This window comes from Leptopilina heterotoma, unplaced genomic scaffold (assembly GCF_015476425.1).
Source record: "Leptopilina heterotoma isolate Lh14 unplaced genomic scaffold, ASM1547642v1 Lhet_6, whole genome shotgun sequence".
Classification (NCBI taxonomy): Eukaryota; Metazoa; Arthropoda; class Insecta; order Hymenoptera; family Figitidae; genus Leptopilina; species Leptopilina heterotoma.
The window spans coordinates 1,392,205-1,415,062 of NW_025111137.1; the positions used below are offsets into that span (position 1 = coordinate 1,392,205).

General features: G+C 26.8%; 1 long non-coding RNA gene across 1 annotated transcript in view; it reads left to right on the forward strand.

The window, feature by feature from the left end:
* The first annotated feature begins 651 nt into the window (after positions 1 to 651).
* The window catches only part of LOC122509158, a 309,869-nt gene continuing 287,662 nt past the window's right edge, over positions 652 to 22,858 (forward strand). Inside the window, exons 1-2 of the long non-coding RNA XR_006302315.1 lie at positions 652 to 781; positions 906 to 1,070. This is a non-coding gene — a long non-coding RNA (uncharacterized LOC122509158). The remainder of the gene's footprint in view (positions 782 to 905; positions 1,071 to 22,858) is intronic.

The window sequence follows — 22,858 nt, forward strand, 5'->3', positions numbered from 1 at the left end:
GGAAATTAACAGATACGTCGTCTGCTTTTATAGGTTAACGAAAAAAAATTCATTCATTAAAGAACAAATAATTATTACCTTAAACATTGACAGATGACACAAACGTGAAAATACTTTTAGGGAAAAGAATTTGGCATTGTTTTTTAAAAAAAGATCTTTGGATTATTAAATATGCATTCGAATGCATTTGATATTAGTATTCCCGCAATGCATTAGAGGAAAAGAAAATTTTCCACTTACCAACGGTGGACTTGAACAAAACGTCACAGCAAATGTCACGGCACAAATGATAGCTTGGTGGCCAAAAGACAAATCAATTATAATTCATTTGCCTACAAAAAAGTTCACCGTCGGTAAGAAGGAAATTTTTTTTTCCTTTATAACGTATTGGTCCGAGTACTGTCAAACGGATTCAGAGTGAATGGTGAATATTTAATAATCCAAAGAATTGTTTTTAAAAAACTGACAGATTCTTTTCCCTAAAAGTGTTTTCACCTTTGTATTATTCTTGCAATTACTAAAGTAATAATTATTTATGCTTTAGTCAGAAATGGATTTTTATTAATTTAAACAGTGAAAACAGACGCTATTTTTGCCCATGGGAAAAAATTAACGCCATCTTCATAAAATTCGAACAAGTAAATGACGTACGTTTAACTCACTGTCGTCTGCTACCTATCTGAAATCGACACTTGTCGACACTTTTGTGTGCATTTAAAATTGAACTCAACTTTACAACGTTGTAAATGATTGAATTAAATCATTTGGAATAAAAAATATCGTAAGTGACACGGAAACAAAGGCAGCCCAATTTTGCAATATATATGCGATGATGTTTGTGACACGAGTAAAGGTGACGCTCGTCGAATCCAGGTGAATTATATTTGATTTCTTTTTTGTTTCAGGTATAAAACTAAATGGCAACTTCGATTTTCGATTGCAAGAAAAATATGAATATATAGTGTGTTCGAATTACTTAAAATCACGAGTGTAAATAGTCTCCAGTATACAAAACATTTAAAAAGTGTAAAAGGAATACAAAAAGAAGGAAGAAGATTCAACATTTTTGAGTGAGTACTTTTAATGTAATAATTTATTTTTTTATAAATTTAGCATATTTGAAATATTAAAATTATGATCTTTCGCTCATAATATTTACTGTCCCCTTTGCGGAAATAAATCCTTTTTTTTAAAAAGTGACCATTTTTCAAAAAACTGCCCTATTTTAATAAAATTAATCATGTGGATTTAATTAAACATCAAGACCAGTTTCTTTTCTCAAGCAGGGTTGCCACAGGTCAGGGAATTCAGGGAAAAGTCAGGTAAAGTAAAAGTGGTCAGGAATAGTCAGAAAAAAGTTAGGTAATGTAATCTTTTTCGAAAGGACTTAGTTATTTTCAAAAATGCTAGAAAATTTGGATTTTAAATAATTTTAATTATACATATGTTGAAAATAATTTTGAAAAATTTACAGTACCAATTCTTATAAATTATTATTGAATTTCAAAAAGTTTGAAATTTTTGAAAATCTTAATTCTTTTGGAAATAAATAATAATAATTAAATATTTATCTAAAAAAAGGCTATTGATGTTTTAATAATTTTACAACTAAAGATATTTACAAAATAAATAAATTGGAAACATTTTTTTTTTAAATAAACCTTTTTTTTCAAAGTCTGCTTTTTTTAACAAAATTAATAATTCGGGTCTGATTAGCATAAAGAAATTCTCTCTAATTAGTAAAAAATTAGTAAAAAAATTTACTAATTTCAATTAGTGACTGATTTTTTGCTCTTGAATTAGTAAATTTTACTAATATAAATAGTAATTTCTACTCAATTATTAGTAAAATTTACTAGTTCAAAAGTAAAAAGTCAATTACTAATTCAAATTAGTAAACATTTTTACTATGTAATTCAAATTTAGAGAGTATAAAATATTTTTTCCTTGAAAAAAGAAAATGATCTTGATATGCTGAATTACATCAAAAAATTTGTCTAGAGAAAAATATTCTTATCATTTGTTTAAATTTTTAAAAATAAATTCTCAAACTTTTTTAATAATATTATTTAATTTATAAATGTCAGATGGTAAAATAAAAAATTTTAAAACTACTAAATTAAATAGTAATATATTTTAATAAAAAATAGTAGAAATTTTCATTATTTTAATTAGTCAACGACTTTTTTTCTAATTCAAAGGTAGAGAGTTCTTTTGACTAGAAATTTATAGAAAGAATATAAAAGAATATTTATAGAAATTTATAGAAAGAAATCACGTTAAAAATGTTTATGAAATTCTCAAAATACTTGCACACTCAATTATCATAGTTTTCAAATATTTCTCCCCTCATAACGTTTTGTTCACAAAATATTTTTAAGTATAGGGTTGTAAAAATTTCCATCGTAAAATTTTTAAAAACTAGTCTGCTTATATAATATACAATTCTTGTTTTTCTCTAAAGGATCATAAAAAGTTTTTCTTTTTTTTACGTAAACGATGAAAGTTATAGTGACCTACTGACAAGGTATGTTTTTCATTTTGCTCACATTGATCAATTGTTGTTGAGACTATATATATATATACATATATTTTCTGAAAAGAATTTAAGCAACTTCCCTATGGGTGTGTTTGACTTGTCTGAAATCACCCTCGATGTGCATTTTCTCAGCAAAAGGTAGAACCCGTTAAAAAAAGAGATATTCCTCGAAACTTGTAAGTCGTAACTACACATTTATGGCAAGAGAAATCTTCACAGCAGCCGTGGTATGTGTATCTATTAGAGAATGAAAAAAATGCTATAGAGACTAGGGTTTTTGGTTCAATCTTTCGAATGCCATACCTGCTCTTTATAGCACGTGTTTCTTTTACAATTCGTGTATAAAGAGGGAAATTGCTCGTTCATCTTTTATTTATATTTATTTCTTTTTTATTGTTAAAATTTTTAAAAGAATTTTCCATTTTTTTCGTGATTCGCCATATAAGTAAATTTGTAAATAAAGAGAATGAATAATAATAAAAAATACAGTAGTTTTTCGTTTTTCAAAAAAGTCATAAACTATAACTTGGAAAGTTTAAAAACGATGGGGTTGTACGGGTCATACTTTTTTTTGTATTTAGACAAACATTTTCCTTTATACATGAATCCTTGAGTTTTTGTTACTTTTTGTATTTCGTGGTTTTTCGTGTTTTCTCAATTGCTTTGAAAATTGAATTTCTTTAAAGTTATAAAGTTTTATGAAGTTGGAAATTTTTTAATAGAAACTTATTAGACTTTGAAAATATTCAAGACAATTGATTTTCTAAAAATTCCCAACATTCCTGAAACCATTATTATTTGATAGTTTCGAAAAGTTTTATTTAAAATTCTGAAAGATGTAAAATTAAATAATATAAAAAATGTAAAATAATAAAAATATAATAAAGTAATAAAAAAATAATAAAAAAAATATAAAATGTAAAAATTTAAAATAAAAAATATAAAAATATAAAAAAGTATAAAGTAATATTAAAATGTTTCACTTCTATTTTCTAAAGATAATTAAATGTTTTAAAAAAGTAATTTTTTGAATTGTAAGTATAGAGTGATTATTTTTGAAGTAATTGAAATTTTGACAATATAATTGAATATACAGAGTGTGACACGTTTTTTGGAAAATAAATGAATATTGTTGTTTTCTGCATTTAAAATGTTTAAGACATTAATGACATAAACTTTTTTTCTAAATACATAAAAAAATTGACCTCTTAATATCTGATAACTGACATGGCATATTTTTATGAAAAGAATGTCATGATGGATTTTTCTATTCTACCATTGTAGATACCTTTATGTGACAACCAATTGATAAATTGAATAATGAAGAGTGTTCTGAGGGTATTTACATTTGTTTGATGATTGTGTATTTGTACAAAAAAAGAAAAAAATTTAAACGTTAGAGAAAATCAGGAAGAAAATAAATTTTAATTTTAATTGACAGTTATTCAATTTTAGATTGGATAATTTGGCAAATATTTATTTTACATTTTTATAATTTTTAATTAAATTATACTTATCTTGTTTAAAAGAAAAATTTATTTTTAATGTCTAAGAAACTGATTTCTTTAAATTAACAATACAGATTTTTCTGGGCGTGAAGTATAATATACAAAAGTTGAAAAAATAAATAATAATGATAATGTAATAATAATTTAAAAATGAATTTTGATAAATAACTTGGTCTGTTAAAAATAATGCAAAAGAAAGAAGAATAAGAATAATTTTTCTTTTAAATTTGCGAATTAAAAATTTATTTCTTTGATTCAAATAAAAGATTTCTTAAAACTAAAGAAATATTTCCTTTAGTCGACTAACAGAAGTAAAGAAACAATTTTCTTAAATCAAAGTAATTTTTTTTTCACTCTATTAATGCAGAAATTTCATCAATTCAAACAAAATTTCTTTGAAACAAAAAAACTCTTTTCTTGGGAATAGTAGGGTAATATTTAATTGACATAATTAGCCTATTGTACACATTATTCTAATACACGATCTAATGATGTAATATTCAAAATACACATTATATACATTGTAATATTTGTAACACTCATAATTTAAAATTAAAATATTTAATAATAATTCCCTATTACTGCTTTAAATCATTTTAATACTTTCTCAAATACTTTATAATGCTTCAAAAAAGTGATATAAAGGAGAAAAAAAATATGTTTTTCTGAAAATTGTTTTAAATAAATAATTTAAATATATATAGATATATATAGTTCTCGCAACAATTTTATTTGACCATTATAAATAAGGCATACATAAATCATAAAAACTAAGTCTTGAAAATTATTTAAGTCTATGAAATTTTCTAAAAAAAGTATTTCTCAACATTTATGTTCTCATATATAATATGTGTTTAAAAAATTGTTTGTCAGTCGATAAAGAAATGAGTATATTAATAGAATATTTTTAAATATAACGGACTCGTAAAACATATTATACTTTGAACCACTTTTGTAATTTGTAAATATTTTTTTGTATCTAAACTGGAAATTTTCTTGTATAATTTCATATTTTTGTTTGCTGTGAAAACATTTGCTGACATAACGGCGTTTTGTGATAAAAGAGAAAACGAACTAAAAAGTTTATGTTTGAGAAATTTCACCATAAGTTGTTTACATATATTTAGAGTTAAAATTAAATATTTTCATATGTTGTATTGTAAAACATTTAGATGAGAAAATTTAAACACGGTAAGAAAAAAAAGTCGAACAAATTTTGGTTTAATCAACTAAATTTTAATTAAAGCAACAAAATTTTGATTAACCCCCCTTTCACCCAAAAAGTATTATATATTTTTCGAATGGCCCCCAAACTTTAATTTTTGTTGCAATTGAACTCAAAATTTATTAAACTGATTCCAATGTTTTTTTAAATCAACTAAATATCAAGGTTAAATATGCGTTTGGCACAGGTCAGGGAAATCAGGGAAATAAACAGGAAATTTTATGAAAAGTTCTGGAAAAATATAACTAATGTTTAGAATAATTATACTATTTTTTTTAAATAATTGAAATTTACTAAAATTCCATTAAAAAGAATTGAATGTATTAATGTATTAATCGAGGGAATTTTGACACATTAATTTTTGAAATTTTTTCTCTTGTATTTTTTAAATATAATTGAATTTCTTTAAGCAAGTAATTAAAATTTTTCTAAATAACTAAAATTTTCTATAAAATTCCAATAAAAATAATTAAATTTTTTTTTAATGCATTTTATTGAAGTTTTTTCAAAAGTAATAGAGGGAAGTTTCTCATAATTATTTAAAATATTTCTGTTCTATTTTTTAAAGATAATTGAATTTCTATAAATAAGTAATTGAAATTGTTTTAAATAATTTAAATTTTCTAAAATTCCTTTGAAGGTAATTGAATGTTTTGAAGAATTTGATTGAAGTTCTTGCAAAATAAGTAATAGGGGGAAGTTTCTCATAATTCTTTAAAATATTTCGGTTCTATTTTTTAAAGATAATTGAATTTCTATAAGCAAGTAATTGAAATTCTTTAAAATAATTAAAATTTCCTAAAATTCCTTTAAAAATAATTGAATTTTATAATGCATGTACCCAATGGGAAATGCCAGTGTAGTGCCGATGCTCACCACTGGCTTAGTACTCAGACGATTGTTCGGCGTAGTCTAGCCGAGCCTCGACAATTAGTGCTGGCGCAGTACAGAATTTTTGTTTCGCCAAAGCTTGGACAAGGCTCGGCGGCAAGTGCTGGCTGAGTATAGAAAAATTGTTCACAACGCTCTTTGCCAACATTGCTTTTTTGACATAAACTTGAAAAAAATTATAAAAAAAGTTTATGAATGTTTATAAATATAAATTTATTGAAAAAAATTAATATTTTACTTTTCAGTTGTTCATTTTTTATTCTTGTCAAATTTAATAATAACAATTTAACACAATTGTCTAATTTTGTAAATAATAAATTATTTAAACAAATTAAAATTATAAAAAAAATTTAAACTTTAATCTCAATAATAATTTGGTTCCTATTAAAATACTATTATACTTCTTACTATGAATAAAAAATTATTAATAAATTACCACGTAATTTAAGAATTACGTAAAATGTTAAATGCAATAAGTAAAGTAATTTAATTATTAAAAATTTAGTTTAATTTATTTTATTTCAATTTACTATTTCTAACGTATCCCTATTTTTTTCTCATCTTTGACTCAATAATTGTATGTCTGAATGATACTGAGATATTAAAATTTTACTGCACACACGTGTCGTTAGCATAGTGGTTAGAGCGTTAGTCTGTTAGTCCGTAGGTCGTAGGTTCGATTCCCCTCGTCAGCAATTTTGTTTATTTTCATAGGTTTGCGATATTTCTAGATTCCAATCGTCAGGTACTAAAATATGAAAATCTAATGCACACTTACTGTAATTGTTTATTATTTAATTTTTAAATGTTATAAACAATTTTTTTCTACTTCATTTACTATATCCATATTGTTAGTCTCCATCTTTAATACAATTTCTTTAAGAAGAGAAATATTTTATGAATAATAACTATTTATTATTATTTACCATTTTGTTGTTAAATTATTTATAATTATTAATTTACGACTAATTAATAACAATACGGCATTTATTGCGGCAATATTCTCAGCCAGCACTGGTCCAGTGCTGCGCCAGCGCTGTCTGGCAGCACTGACAGACAGTACTTCGGCAGCGCCGGACGGCGTTATCATCCCAGAGTTATGCCAGTGCTGGCTCTCAGCCTTGCCGCCAGTGCTGCCAGTGCTGGCGCAGTACTACGCCAGTTGTAAATTTCCCATTGGGTAATTGAAGTTTTTGCAAAATAAGTAATCGAGAGAAGTTTCTCATGATTCTTACAAATATTTCAGATTTATTTTTTAAAGATAATTAAATTTCTGTAAACAAGAAATTGAAATTTTTTAAAATAATTCTTTCTTAAAATGCTTTTAGAAATAATTAAATTGTTAATGAATTTGAAGTTCTTGCAAAATAAGTACCTAATCAAGGGATAATTTCGCCATAATAACTAATTTTATTTTTAGAATAGGTATTAGATATATTTTATAGAATGATTCATGGTAAAAGTCAAAATTATACCTGGAAATTAGGGAAAAGTCAGGGAAGAACAAAATTTAATTTTTGTGGCAACCAGCAAATTTTATTTAAAATAACCTAAAAACAAGATTTATACAACATTATTCTTAAACTTTTCAAACATAATTTTTTTTGGATGCAGTTCCTAATTGGATATTGTTTCTTTAAATTAAGGATTCTTTTTACTGCGGATAAAATTCTTTATACTTTTATTTTTTCGTTTCGAGAATAATGTTAGTTATTGCCTTGAAAATAAAAGTCACATTGCATAATATTGTTCATAATCGGGCGAAACCATCTTTCAATAATGCTCCCTTATATTTTAACAAGAGCTCGAGGTCTTTTTGCGATAATATGCGAAGAAAAAATGTGAATTACTTCTCGCGTGTCCTCGCGTGTGCCAGCGGGTCGTACTGTCCTCGAAGAATCTTCGTTACAAATCGTGAACACTGTCTTTATTCTTTTCGAGAGATAATAACTTAAAAGTCGATTCCGTTGGTCCTCTGTTGTAAATCACAAATGACAATATTCTGTTTTCCGGTTCCATAGTCACGACCATAGTGCGGGCACCAGTGTTGACTGAATGTGCGCGACCAAAATTGCTCTGACTTTTTCCCTCCGATGCCCTCGACGCCAGGTTCATTGTCATTCGTTATGACTTGTTGACGAAATTCATTGTCAAATGCAGTTAATGCGTTTATTAGTTTACAACCTGGAATACAATTTCCTGTCGCATGGACGCAATAAACAACCACGCGACCCCTAATTTTTAACTTTTGGCTTATTCGGCAAACAAAATCCAGGAAGACTCGTTTAACTCGTCTGTATATATTAGGTATATTCAGACTCTTTTCAAAAAGGTCAAATTAGGAATTTTCAAAGGGTTTGTCCTTCGGACTATTTACTTCGATTTCATGCATTTGAACGACTTATTTTTGTTGGAGAAATGTTGCATGAAATTGTACCTAAAAAGGATTTTATTTGTTAAATATTTTCAAAAGTTACTGGAGCATGAATATATATTCTTTCAATTTTCAATTATATAAGACAATTGTAAAGGGTTGCCGCAGGTCAGAAAAATCACGAGAACTCACGAAAAATTATGTATTATCGAGACACTTACGAATATAATCTAATTTTTGCAGAACTATCATAAATTATTAAATAAATAATTCTAATTAAATATTTCAAAATTAATTGAATTTTAAAAGAGTTACATTTACAATTTTCATAAATAGATGAATTTAAAAAGTTAGTTATTAAAAATAATTGATTTATAGAAGAATTTTAATTAAAAAAACTAAAAAAAATTGAATTTTGGAGAAGTTTTTAATGATTCCAGAAATTCAATTATTTTCAAAAGTAATGAAATTCTTCGCCAAAAATTCAATATTGTTCAAAAACTAAAAAATATTCTCGTCAAAATTTCAATTATCTTTTTTTAATATTATATTTATTTATTTCTCCATTGTACACTTTACAGAAGTTTTACAATATACTTTCCCGCATAATATACTTAAATTTAAAATATCTTATAAATAGTACCTAGTAATTTCAATTATCTTTATAAATAATAAAAAGCTTCTCCAAAATTCAATTATTTTCAAAAATTTTTATAAAGTTTCTTGTCACAATTTCAATTATTTTCAAAAATATTACTTAATTCAATGATTTGAATATATATTATTTTAATAAAATTTTCCAAAAAAATTCAATTATTTAAAAAAAAAATTTAATTAAACTTTACCCAAAAAATTAATTATTATCGTAAATAATAAAAATTTCACCGGAATTCAATTATTTTCAAATTTTTTATAAATTTCTTCGCAATAATTCAATTATTTTCATAAATACCTAATAAAATTCTTTTTATGAATTTAAATTATTTCAATAAATAATAAAATTCTTTTTAGAAATTCAATTTTATTGTAATTATTGAAAAATGTAATTATTCTTAAAAATTTTAATAACATTTTTGTTAGAAATAATTAAAAAAAAGTTTTCTATAATTCTTTGAAATAATTTAATTATTCTCAGAAAAGTTTTGGAAAATCTTTCGCGAAAATTCAATTATTTTCACAAATAATGAAATTCTTTGCTATTTAAATATTTCAATATGTACTATTTTAATAAAATTTCTCCAAATATTTCAATTATTCTAAAAGAAATTTACAAAATTTTTCGCAAAAATTCAATTAATATCATGAATAATAAATTATTCACAGGAGTTCAGTTATTTGAATTATGCAATTCTCAAGAAAATTTTTCGAAAAAAATCAATTATTTAAAATATTTTTTAAGAAATCCTTTGAAAAAAATTAATTATTTTCTAAAGTTTTTGTAACATTTTTTTATTAGAATTAAGTTATTTTCATAAATAATAAAATTCATCTCAAGTGTACAATTATTTTTACAAATAATAAAATTTCCCACGGAAATTCAATTATTTCAAAAATTTAATAAAATTCGTTGCAAGAATTTAATTCTATTCAATAACTTTTAGTTTAAGTTAAAGAAAATTCTCCGAAATAATTGAATTACTCTTTAAATTTTCATAAAATGAATCATAAAATGAATCACAATTCAATTATTTCAAAAATTTTTTATAAAATTCTTCACAGGATTTCAATTATTTTTAATTTAATTTTAGATTATAATTGAATATTAAAAGCATTACAACGTGAAGTTTTAGAAATAATTAAATTTTTTGAAAGATTTCAAATTAACATCTTTGAAAATCTCAATTTTTTACACTTTATCTATAACAATTCTGTAGAGTTAATATTTTTTTGAAAAAGTTTAATTGAATTTCTTTTTAAATTATACTTGAAGTTTTTATTTTCTAATATATATATAATCGAAGAATTTCCTAATCGAAAATACGTAAAATTGAATTGTAAACAAATAGACTTGAAAGTGAAAGAACTTTTTTCAAAAATTATTAAACATAATTGATTTATTAAAGAAGAATTTTTTGTTAAAAACTCTAGAAAATAATGATTGAATTGAAAGGATGAAAGTAATTTCGGTATAAAGTTGAAGTAAAAATATTTTTATAATATAATATGATTTTATCACTCGGTCATCTTCATGTTCAATAATAATATATTCTCATAAGATGCGTTTAATTTCAAAAAGGCAAACTTTTCCCAACCAATGGAAAATTTTTGAAAATCTTAATTTTTACGGAAAAACAATAATGATTAAAATAATATTTATTTTAAATAAAACTATATTGATTCGTTTTTGCATAATTTTACAATCAAAGAAATTCGTAATGAAACGTAATAGAACATTTTTTTACTATCTATTATCTAATAATTTTTAGAGTGAATCAGAATATTCTTTAGGGTCGGGGAAAAATCAAAATTTTTTCTGAAATTCTGGGAAAAACAAAATTAAATTTTTGTGGCAACCCTGATATACATACACGTAGAGATAAATGCTTATAAGTGAAAAGTACTTATTTATGAATAAAAGTTAATAATTAAAATATTCATAAAAATGTAAAAAAATGCTAATATTTATATATTGGTAAGGAAAATAGAAAAGAAAAATCTATTGATAGGTGAAAATAAACGAAATAGTTGTAATAGGTCTCAAAAAGTATTTTAAAAAAGGTGGAAAAATGCGACAGACTGTCTGAGAATCCTGAGAATACTCTACGCCTTTTTTTCTTGAATCCAATGATGATGCTTAAAAAAATGTGCACTTTTTGAGGAAAAATAATGAGTAATCGGAAAAGAATTCGGACTAGATTCCTGGTTGAGGCATAATTTTTAAGCGCTTTTGCCATATAATGTATTACACAATACAGATGACAAAGACAGTTTTCCATGAAACAGTTACGAAATTCGGGCGTGTGACACCCGCACCTCAGGACGTCCTGTCGTTTCCGGAGAAGGATTTTTTTCTCTCTCTCTGGCCACATCTCTGAAATTCCAAGGACGCATCCTGGAGTTAACCTGACACTATTTGCCAAACAATACTTTAGGCCAGTGACTACTAAGTGGCAATGTTACGCGTTTTCGAAAAACTCCTGCCGAGAAGCCTCATAACCATTTTGCACCCAAAAAACCCACTCATCGTTCTGTAACTTCCTTCAGAATTTCACATTCTGCAGTTTATCTGTCCTAATTCGAGTCATTATCCGAACACATTCCAACAGCGGAATGTCATTTTCTTCTTCTATTGTTATTGGGGGAAAAAAAGGTGATTTCATTTTCTGTGTCGAATGTGCCTATGAGCGTTTAACTTTCATTTTTTTTCTTTCTCTATATAAAAAATGAGTATACATTGGGAAAAACGTGATGTTGATGTTTGAAACTGTTTGTATTTTTGTTTACTTTTTATTAGCTGATCTACATATTCAAATTTTGTGTGCTATTAATAGGTAATAATTGCGTATTGATTATTAAATGGATTTTATAAGTTTATGCGACATCGTACTTTACTAAACATTCTTGAATAAATGTTTGCCCTAAGTGGATGACGTCATTTGTGGAAAAACCTCTTCAAGAAAAATAACTGCGATAATAGAAAAATATATTATTATGAGAAAGGCCACGTTTTTACTGGAACATGTGTTAGAATTTGTCACAACAGTTCGGTGCAGGACTTTTTTTTCTTCTTTATGACAAAGAAGATCCGAAAAGAAATAAGCCACATAATATGCAAATATTTTCTTAAAAATCTCTTTTTTTGCAATTAATTTTTCTATTTCAATTATTTTGAGTCGTCTCTTGTGTAAATAATGATTTCTATATTCGGAAAAAAATGTATTTAAAACAACCAATTTTTACTAGTTGAATTAACCAAATAAGTGCATATCAATTAACGTACTAAATAACAGTTAACTAAATATTTCTTATTCCACCAAATTTTTCAATTGAATATTCTTATTTTTATTATAATGAACCAAACACATTATTGCATTCAGCTAAATTTTTTTGTTTGGCTCAACTAAACATTTGTTTAAGGTAACCAAATTCTTTCTCTGAACGCAAAATTTATTGAACTGAACTAAATTTTAATTTAGATTCAAAAAATATTTTGTTTAAGCAAATTTTATTAAGAATAATTTACTTTCTTAATTTTAATCATTTAAAAATTACAGTTTAACTGACAATCAGGCACTGAATTTTTGCTTCCCCAATCAATTAAAAATTACTGAAAAGGCAGTGAAAAAGTGACTGATATTCAATAACAAATATAAGTTGAATTCGACTAATTGAATCAGTTAATGGAAATCTACTTAAATATCAGTTATTTTTCACTTCCAATCAGTTTTGCTTTACTGAAGATAAGTAATTTTTAACTAAATGATCAATAGACTTTTTGCTTCCAAATCAGTTATTTTAAAGAGATTTTAAAATATAACTTTAAATAAAACTATTCTTTTGCTTAAATGAGTGAATTTTATGGATATATTAAAGACTTTTGATTTGCATCAACAAAGTTGTTTTAATGTTTTTAAAACCTATTTTATTTATTAGGATGAAACCGTTTTGTTGACTCGAAGAAAAATGTAGTTTATTTTAATAAATGCATAATTGGATTTTATAGTTGTTTCTGTAATTTAACTACTTTTTGAGTTAAATGAATTCTGAATCTTTATCTTCTATATAAGAAATAGTAAAATTAACCTATACACCGAAAAAAAAAATCTCAAATTTGTTTGCCTAAAAGATTACTTTTAATCTTTCTTCTTTGATTGAAATTATTCCTCTAAAAATGAAACAAATTTATACTAGAAGAAAGATTTATTAAGTTGTTTTTTGATTTATTTTGCACGCAGCTTCAAACTGTTTAAGAAGTGACATTTAATTACAAATAAGAAAGAGGAAAATCCTCTCAAGTTAGTGCTAATAAGAAGAAAAAGTGCTGCAAATGATGAGGAATCCTCTAAAATTGAAAACATTTTTTTTCGTTTTATATAAAGAGGTGTTAGATTAACTGAAAAAGTAATTACTTTAACTACTCTTCACTACTTTTTACTGTTCAAGAATAGTTAAATTTTTGGAAATAAATTTTTTTTGCAGTGCAATGATTTTGTTGCAAAAATTTGGTTACTTCAACTAAAATTTGTTTTTTTCAAATAAATGTTTTTATGAGTGCAAAGGAGATCCAAGTTGACAAATAAGTATTAAAGGAAGTAAAAAAATATGAGAACGGTAAACACGATACCAAACAAGGGAAAACTCGTAAAAGAAACTGTCACAAAATATTCAATAATAAATGAAGGATTATGCATTAATCCACATAACATCTTTGTTCAGCATATGTTTACTCCGCACAAGTCACACATTTTGTGATGTGAAAGTCACATGAATCATTGGCTTATTCGATTTCTGGGTCGGTCCCAACAAATATTTGTAAACTCGTCTCGGGAACATTTCAATTCATCGAGTGAAGAGGCACATTGGATCTTTTTTTGAGAAAAACATTTCGTTCGCCCCGCCCTGTCCACGCTCTGTCAGATTTTTTTTTTTTGAAAAAGCTATATCTCGAACGTCTTTATGAAAATAGTTGGTATTGATGTTGATTTGTAGAATTGTGCATGTATATATACACGCTGCATATAGTAGAAGGTGGCCAGATGCCGCTAATTTCGCTGATTTGCCGTGACGAGGACGCTTAGAAGAAGGCATTGCCTTTTCCCATTGGTTAAATTCAAATGCAAGCCATGGCAAATTTTAGCTTGAATTTCAGCATTCAAGGAATTCGTCACTCTCTGTGGGGGTGGCCTAGCCGATAATCTATTTATTGCGTGCATAATCGTTTTTGACGACTCCATTCTTAATATGTATGTATGAATCTTTGCAATCCGCGTCCATACTCACTCGTATTTTCAAAAAAAAAAAAACTTTTTCATCAAATACTTAATAGTGCGAAACGGTTTGTGAATTATAAAAGCCAGGGTGTTTATTTGATTCATTTGTTTGTTATTGGACAATGAGAAAAACAAGTTTTACGTGTGTATATGCCCACACACAAAGAACACAGTCTCATTTTTGGTGCAAGTCAAAATGAGGCAATGTTAAACGCCATAGAAAGTGGCGCCACCTAAGAGTCCCATTTTTGTTACAACTCAAAATGAGTAGCCTATGTACGCTATACTGCAGGCTTCGCGCTCATCTACTAAAACCTACTGTTTACTACTTTTTTATGATTAGCTACAATCAAAAGAATTTCTATTAGATTTATTATTAACCGAATTATAGTAGGTTTAAGTTACATTTATCTTGATGAAAAGTTTATTTTTAATTATTTGAATTTGAAACAAATTTTCATTAAATATTTTCTATTTAATGAAGATTTGAAGATCAATTATTTATTATTAATTAATAATATTAATTATATATATATATATATTAATTATATTAATTTATTTGATGAATATTTGAAGATCAATTATTATTAATTAATAATAATTGATCTTCAAATCTTCATTAAATAAAAAATATTAAATAAAAATTTGTTTCAAATTCAAATAATTAAAAATTTTTTTGGTTTTTTAAACATAAATAGCAAACCTTGGTCCGATTTTCTCCATGTAAGAAAATAATTTTTTACATCTTAAAATTACTTGAAAGACCGTAAGAACACAAAATTAATTAATCAAAAACTAACATAAAATTTTCAAGACTTTCTCTCTACAGACTGACCTTAGCACACGGAGAGAGAATATATATCAAATTTTGTAAAAATATTTTCAAATTGGGGAAAAAGTGCGACAAAGCGAAATTTTGATATCAAAAAATACTAAACTTTAAAAAAACTTATGTGAAATTTAGTATAATTATATCAAATATCAAGAATATTAATTAAATTCTAATATAACTTTACTAAATTTCATATAAGTTTTTTTAAAGTTTAGTATTTTTTGATATCAAAATTTCGCTTTGTCGCACTTTTTCCCCAACTTGAAAATATTTTTACAAAATTTAATATATATTCTCTCTCCGTGCAATATATATAAACACGCTATTTCCATGGAATCAAATTTGAATTTTTAAACAATTTAATAATATAAAATTAAAAAATATATTTAAAGGTAATTTTCTCCAAAAGGGCTCCAGCGATTATTTTCTTTTTGGTCATAAAATACTCTTGAAACTTCACAGATTCAAAATCCACAAGAAAATTTCGAGTGCCGGAACTTTTTATAAAAACCCATTTCAGGCGCACCGTGAATTAGTAAAATCCACTACACAAAAACTATTAGCATAACTAAAAAAAGTAATTAATTTAACAACTTTCAACTTTTCAACTAATAGTAGTTGAATTTTTCGACTAAACTTTTTTCTGTGAACTATTTGGATCCTTTTTTTAAATTTCTAACACTAAAAGTTACTTTTTCTTTTTAAAAATTTGCACTACTTCAAATCTGCGCTAATAGATAAAACAAAAAGTATTTTTAAAAATTTATAAAAAATTCTTCTTAGAAACAATTCAAAAATTTTTAATAAAATTCTTTGAAACAATTCAATTATTTTCAAAAATTTTTCGAAAAACTTTCACAAAAATTCAAATATTCTAAAAAAAATTTTAACATTCATCGCAAAAGTTAAATTAATATCATGAATAATAAAATTTTCACAGGAATTCAATTACATATTTGAAAAGTAATTTTGAAGAAATAAATTATTTAAAATATGTTTTCAAAAAATTCTTTTCTGAAATTTTAATAAAGTTTGTTTATAAGAAGTAAATTATTTTCATAAATTATAAAATACATCGCAAGAATTTTCAAAAATTTTAATAAAATCCTTCGTAAAAATGTAATATTTTAACAAATAATAAAATTTTTTACAGGATGTCAATTACACAGCCCCACAAAAAAAGAAGTGCTATGTGCTGCAGACCACAGTATACCCTACCCCCATGTATTTTGGTGCGCTGAACACGATCCCGGGTCCCAAAATTGACCACCACATCAGGGTTTTGAGAAAAGTGGGGACAAAGAGCCCAAAAAACGTGTTTTTTGAGGGTTTTCAACTTTTTTTTCTTTTTAACCTGACCTGACGTTTTTTGGAGTCTTTATCCCCACTTTTCTTAAATTCCTGACGTGATGGGCAATTTTAGGACCCAGGATCGTGTTCAGTGGACATAACTAAATACATTAGGAATAGTGAACGACTCCAATAACAAAAATAACAAAAACAATTTTTTTGGGGTCTGTAACCCCACTTTTTCCAAAATCCTTGGTTCATTTTGTCTTTTGCATATGGGTCCCAAAATTGCCCATCACGTCAGGATTTTGATAAAAGTGGGGGTAAAGAGTCCAAAAACGTGTTTTTGATGGTTTTCAACATTTTTCATCTCTTTAACTTGACGTGCTAGAGTCTTCAACAGGGTCTTAAATTAAAACTTGAAACGTGAATTTTAAGACTCTTATGCGAAAGACAAAAAAAGGCCAAGGATTTTGGAAAAACTGGGGGTACAGACCCAATAAAATTTTTTTCGTAATTTTTGATATCGGAGTTGTTTATAATGTAGTTTTGTCCACTGAACACGATCCTGGGTCCTAAAATTGCCCATCACGTCAGGATTTTAAGAAAAGTGGGGTAAAGACTCCAAAAAACGTCAGGGGGGTCTGCCGCACATGACACTTTTTTTGTGGGGCTGTGTTATTTTTAGTTTAATTTTACATGAATTCTTCGATATAATTGAATTAGGTCCAGTTTCATCAATACCGATTAAAAGTTAATCAATGATTAAATCCTCAATCATAACCAATCATGAGCCGTTAAAACGGCTTTAATCATTGATTAACTTTTAGTTGAGGTTAGTGGAATTAGCCCTTATTCTTTTAAATTTTATAAAATGATTCTAAAAAAATAAATTATTTCCAAAATTTTTAATAAAATTCTTCTCAAGAATTCAATTATTTTTACAGACAACAAAATTTTTCACAGGAATTCAATTACATACTTCAATTTATAAAATTAATAAAATTCGTTGCAAGAATTCAATTATTTTCATACATAATAAAATTCTTCTCAGTTTCATTAAAATTCGATTTCATTAAAATCGCAATTAATTTCAATTTTGATAAAATTCTTCACAAGTTTTCAATTCTAATAAATGATTAATTATTCTATCTATTATTTATTTTTGTATTTAAATAATTGAATTCTTGTATAACTTTTTAATAAGAATTGATTTTAAAAAATAAATTTTAGATAAAATTTTAGATTATAATTGAATATTAAATACGTTATAATTTGAATTTTGAGAAATAGTAGAGAATTAGTTAAATTTCAAAAAGCTTTTACATTAAAATTAGGATTTAAAATTCTAATTCCTGTGGAGAAATAAATAAGTGTTTTTATATTTATTGAACAAAAATTATTCAAGTATAAATAGTAGTAAATAATAATTACTCGAATAATTATTTAAATTCCCAATTAATTGGGAATTTTGGCAAATTTAATTGAAATAAATTTTATGTTTTTATAAAATAATTTTTTTACTTGTAAAAAGTATTTTGAAATTAAATCGTATTTTTGGAGAATTCTAACTAAAAGTTTGGAAAATAAATCTTATAAAAATTTAGAATTGAATAAGTTATTGCCTGAATAAGAAAAAATGTGAATATCTGGAAAATGTCAGGGAAATACAGAATAAAAGTTTTGTGGTTTTTCTGAATCGACTAAAATATGATTTATTTTTAATGGTAAAATTTAATTTTTATAGACAGCTTTACTTTCTTACTATTTTTTTAGTCTTAAAAAGCTACTTTGTGCTACTTATTAAAAATTAATTATTTAGTGCAAAGCCTGCTATTTGTAATCATTTTGAGACAAAATCTTTTTAGTGCAAGTAACCTGGGCTCTAATGTAAACTTGCAGGAATCTTGCAGTCCAAGCTTGCTGCAAGTAGCAAAATGTTCTTAAAATTCCTAATAGTAAGTAAGCTTCTCACGAGTTCGTCCAGTACGTTTGCAGTGCAAGCTTGCAGCAAGCTTACTAGCTGCGCATTTTGAGGACATTTTGCCACTTGCAGAAAGCAGAAACCTGCGCAAGCTAGCAGGTAGTTTACTGTGCAATCTTGTTAATAAAATTTCTTGATAAATCTTTGATACGTAAGCTTGCAACAAGCTTGCTTAGTTAGTTTGCAGACCAAGCTTGCAGGAAGCTTAGATGCTATGGAGTAATGAGGGCATTTTGCTTATTGCAACAAGCACTACAAGTTTATAAAAACTGCGCAAGCTGCAAAAACTTACTGCAAGCTTGTTGCTGAAATTGCTGAAAATGTACAGTTTACTTGGAATCATGTATCAACAACTTTTCAACCTGTGCAATTTTCTTAGGTTATGCGCGCACATATTTTTCTCATTTGCGTGACTTTTCACATTTCGCTGAAAATATTCCCCGGTGACGGTAATTTGCATTCTTCTTGCGGTGTTTTTGTGAAGAGGCTTCTCATCCTTGTGCGATTGGTCCTCACGATAGGCGTGGTGGGTCACTATTGTGTGTATTATGCTGCCTGCTTGCAAACGAATCGAGATTAATGCACTTTAAGCCACAGGAAACAATATGTGTAAGAATAGTTGTATAGTGGTACAATTCCCTCGAGTCCAATATATATAGTTGCCAAGATTGCAAGAGAATCTATTTACAAAACACGTCAAGGGCGGTTCGGCTTTTTGTACATAAGTCCTTAATGATTCGACGACTGGTGCTAAGAAACATGCCGACACCATGAGATGGAGAAACTCTTTCTCTCTCTCACTCTCTTAAAATGGTATAATAACTGTGTGGTCAGAGATAATAATGTACAAGATTTTCACAAATGTCATCCTCATGATGACATTACCACCATGGAAGAAGAAGAAGAAGAAGACTTTTCTTAAACAGATTCTCACAATAATCAAGAATTTTCTATTAGTTTTTGGTGTTTTTTCTTTTGAAGAAAACTAATCTTTTCGAGAAGTTGCGCATGAATTCATGAATAAACAAACATATTTTCTTAAAAAAAGTTTAATTTCTTATCGTATTAATATGTTAATGTTATGATGCTACTACTAAATAACTAAATATACTACTGGTATTAAAGCAGTTCGTTAAAAAATGACATAAAAAGATAAATTTATCATTATACCTTTTTTTTTAACTCTATAAGTGGGTTCGTTTTAATTTGTGTTTACTATCCTTTCACTCAATCTTGTTCATTATTGAAAATTCTGACTCTTGAAATATAAACTACTGGATATTCCGTTCGCTTATTAGTGTCATGTTTTTTAGAATTTTTATCATTCAAGTTGGCCAACTATGTTGGAATGAAGCGTTAATAAAGAGAAGGCCACCCAAAAGAGGAATATCTTATATACATATATATATAGAGGTGGAAATGAACACATCAGAGGTTTTGGTCCATGACGAGAGCATCCCATAATCTTCTCTTCTCCTTTCGCACATACAGTCTCCCTCTATTTCCATCTTACTCTCCTTGTCTAATCTTTCTACCTCTACCTGCCGAGCTGTAACGTCAGCTGTCTTCTAATTGAATTATCTAGTTTCCAATTCGACGCGGAGATTTCGTCCGAAAGCCCCGACGAAAAGTCATGATGGCTAAATATTGAAAAACATGGCAAGCTATTGTCGACCCTCGACCGACAACGGGGCGGAGCCGCTTATTTGTGAGATCTTTTGTTTGTCGTTGCATTTTTATGCTCTCGTAAGCAGATGCTGTGTGTATAAATATCATATATTTAGAAAAAATTATTTTCTCGGAAAAACTTTTAAACGGATTTTCTAATAAGAAACTGTTCATTTAGGTTACTACTTAACGGTGTGCGTGTTAAATTTAGGAAATGCGTTTATGATTTACATGAATCTGATATGAAAGTGTATAAGAACAAAACTTTGTAGTTCTACACGTCGAGCTAATATAAATAATTGTTTTTCTGATTCCTATCTTAGATGATTTTCAATTTTTTTATATTATTAATATTTTGACGATATGCTCGATTTGTCAAGAATTGGTACCGATAAAAAACTTGTTTTTGATGTTTTCTTTTAAGATACTACTTTTTGTAACCTGACGAGCTAGAGACTTCCATGAGTTCTTAAATTAAAGCTTGAAATTTACACTTTAAGGCCCATATGCACAAATCCAAAAAAATGCAGAGAGTTTTAAAAAAAGTGGGGTAAAGACCCAAAAAAAGAAAAAACTTTGTTTGCCTATTTTTGATATCGTAGTGGTTTTCAATGTACTTCTGCCCTCTGAACACGATTTCGAGTAACAAAATTGTCTAGTACGTCAGGATTTTGAGAAAAGTGTGGGTAAAGACTTAAAAAACGTTTCTAGAAATGCGTCGAGAAATTTACAAAAATTGGAGAAAATTTGCAAAATTTCTAACTAAAATGCTTCAATATCTTTTAAAAGATTAAAATTATTGACTAAAATGATTCAATATTTTTTAAAAGTAGCAAATTTTCGAAAATTTCATCAAGAGAAGCGCTCCATTTTTCTTAAAAGTTATCAATTTTGACGGATAAATAGAGAAAATTTTAAAGCAAAAAATATATAGCCCGCCCGGTTTGGCGGACTATATTTGGCTATAGAATTCAAATATATGGATTATAGATTTTTTCACGCACTACTATTTACAGTGAACTATAGACAAAAGATCCGAAAAAAAATTTTATTAGAAATTAAAAAAAAATACTTAATTTATTAATTTATTTAAAATATAAACTTTATTGGTGAATCAATTCATTTAAATGCGAAATATAAGTTCTTCTAACAAACAAAATTAAATTTACATTGTAAAAAAAGCTTTCTGTCAAAAAATATTTTTTCCAAATTTAAAAAAAAAATGGTAAAAAGTAAAAAAATTCTTTTGGTACTTTCAAAAATCCTTATATTTCTCAAAAAATAGTTTTCTTTAAAATTTTTAAAACTTGCTCCATATAGTTCTTTAAAATTTTTAAATTTGCAAACTTGATCTATGTTTTCCTTAAAATGGAATATATTCTAAAACGTTTTTTTGAGTCTTTTACTATCACTTTTTTCAAAATACTGACGTACTAGACAATTTTGTGACTCAGGATCGTGCTCAGAGAGCAAAAATACATTGAAATCCACTACGATATCAATAGTAGTAATTAAACAATTTTTTAGGGTCTTTACCTCCAATTTTTTCAAAAAATCATATTTTTCTTATCTTGCGCTTATGGGTGTTAAAGTGCATATTTCAAGTTCTAATGTAAGAACTCATTGTAGTCTCTAGTACGGTTGGTTTAAGAGAAAAAATAATTCGAAGAACCCCAAAAATTCTTTTTTTTTATTCTTTATCCCCACTTTTCTCAAAATCCCGACGTGCTAGACACTTTTGGTACGCGGGATTGTGTTCAGGTGACAAAATTACATTGAAAACCACTCCAATTTTAAAAATTAAAAAAAACAGTTCAATTTTGTAGTCCAACCAGAACTGGTTTAAAATTTTCTACACGATTTATTCCTATAATTTTTTTTTTGCACTGCAACAAAACTCTGCGTAAAAATCATGAACAATTATGTGACAAATGGAAATTCTACGTATACAATAAAGAGATTCTTTTCTGTAGATCATCAATTTTTAGAAAAGAATAGGTAGCCATTAGTAATGTCAATGATCACCCCATTGCGAGTTACTAAAAGGTGCCGAAAATTGTGAAAAGCAAGTCGGTTGTAAATTAGTGATCTTCATTGCGTCACGGTTAGATGCACGGCACATTCTAGTCCCTAGAAATGCAGTATATATACGTGTGTATATACACTTTTCTCTCTGTGTTAGTGCAGAACTACTGTGGAAGATATGGCACAAGTTTTTCCTGCCTCTTATATTAGAGGAACAATGGTGCACCACCTCGTGGGTGACCGATTTCCCAAAAAGAGACCAGAATAACAGAATTCGAGTCACGATTGAGTGACACGCGTAACGATTCGATAATGTCACTTTGTAAAACACTATAATGTCTGATCATGAGACGATCTCACTCCAAGAAAAAAGTTATTATTGTCGACCTATTGTCAACTTTAGGATACCGAATCTAATTCGACAACGACGACCTCCCAGATGAAGAAAATCTATCGTTAACTTTTCCAGAATCTTGTACCCGCTCATTTTAGAAATTGATTTCGTTTTGCATTCCTTGTCTTCGTTTCAACGGAACCTTTTTTTAAATTGTGGGCGTACTTTTTCTTCTAAATTATGTTTCTACACTTTAAA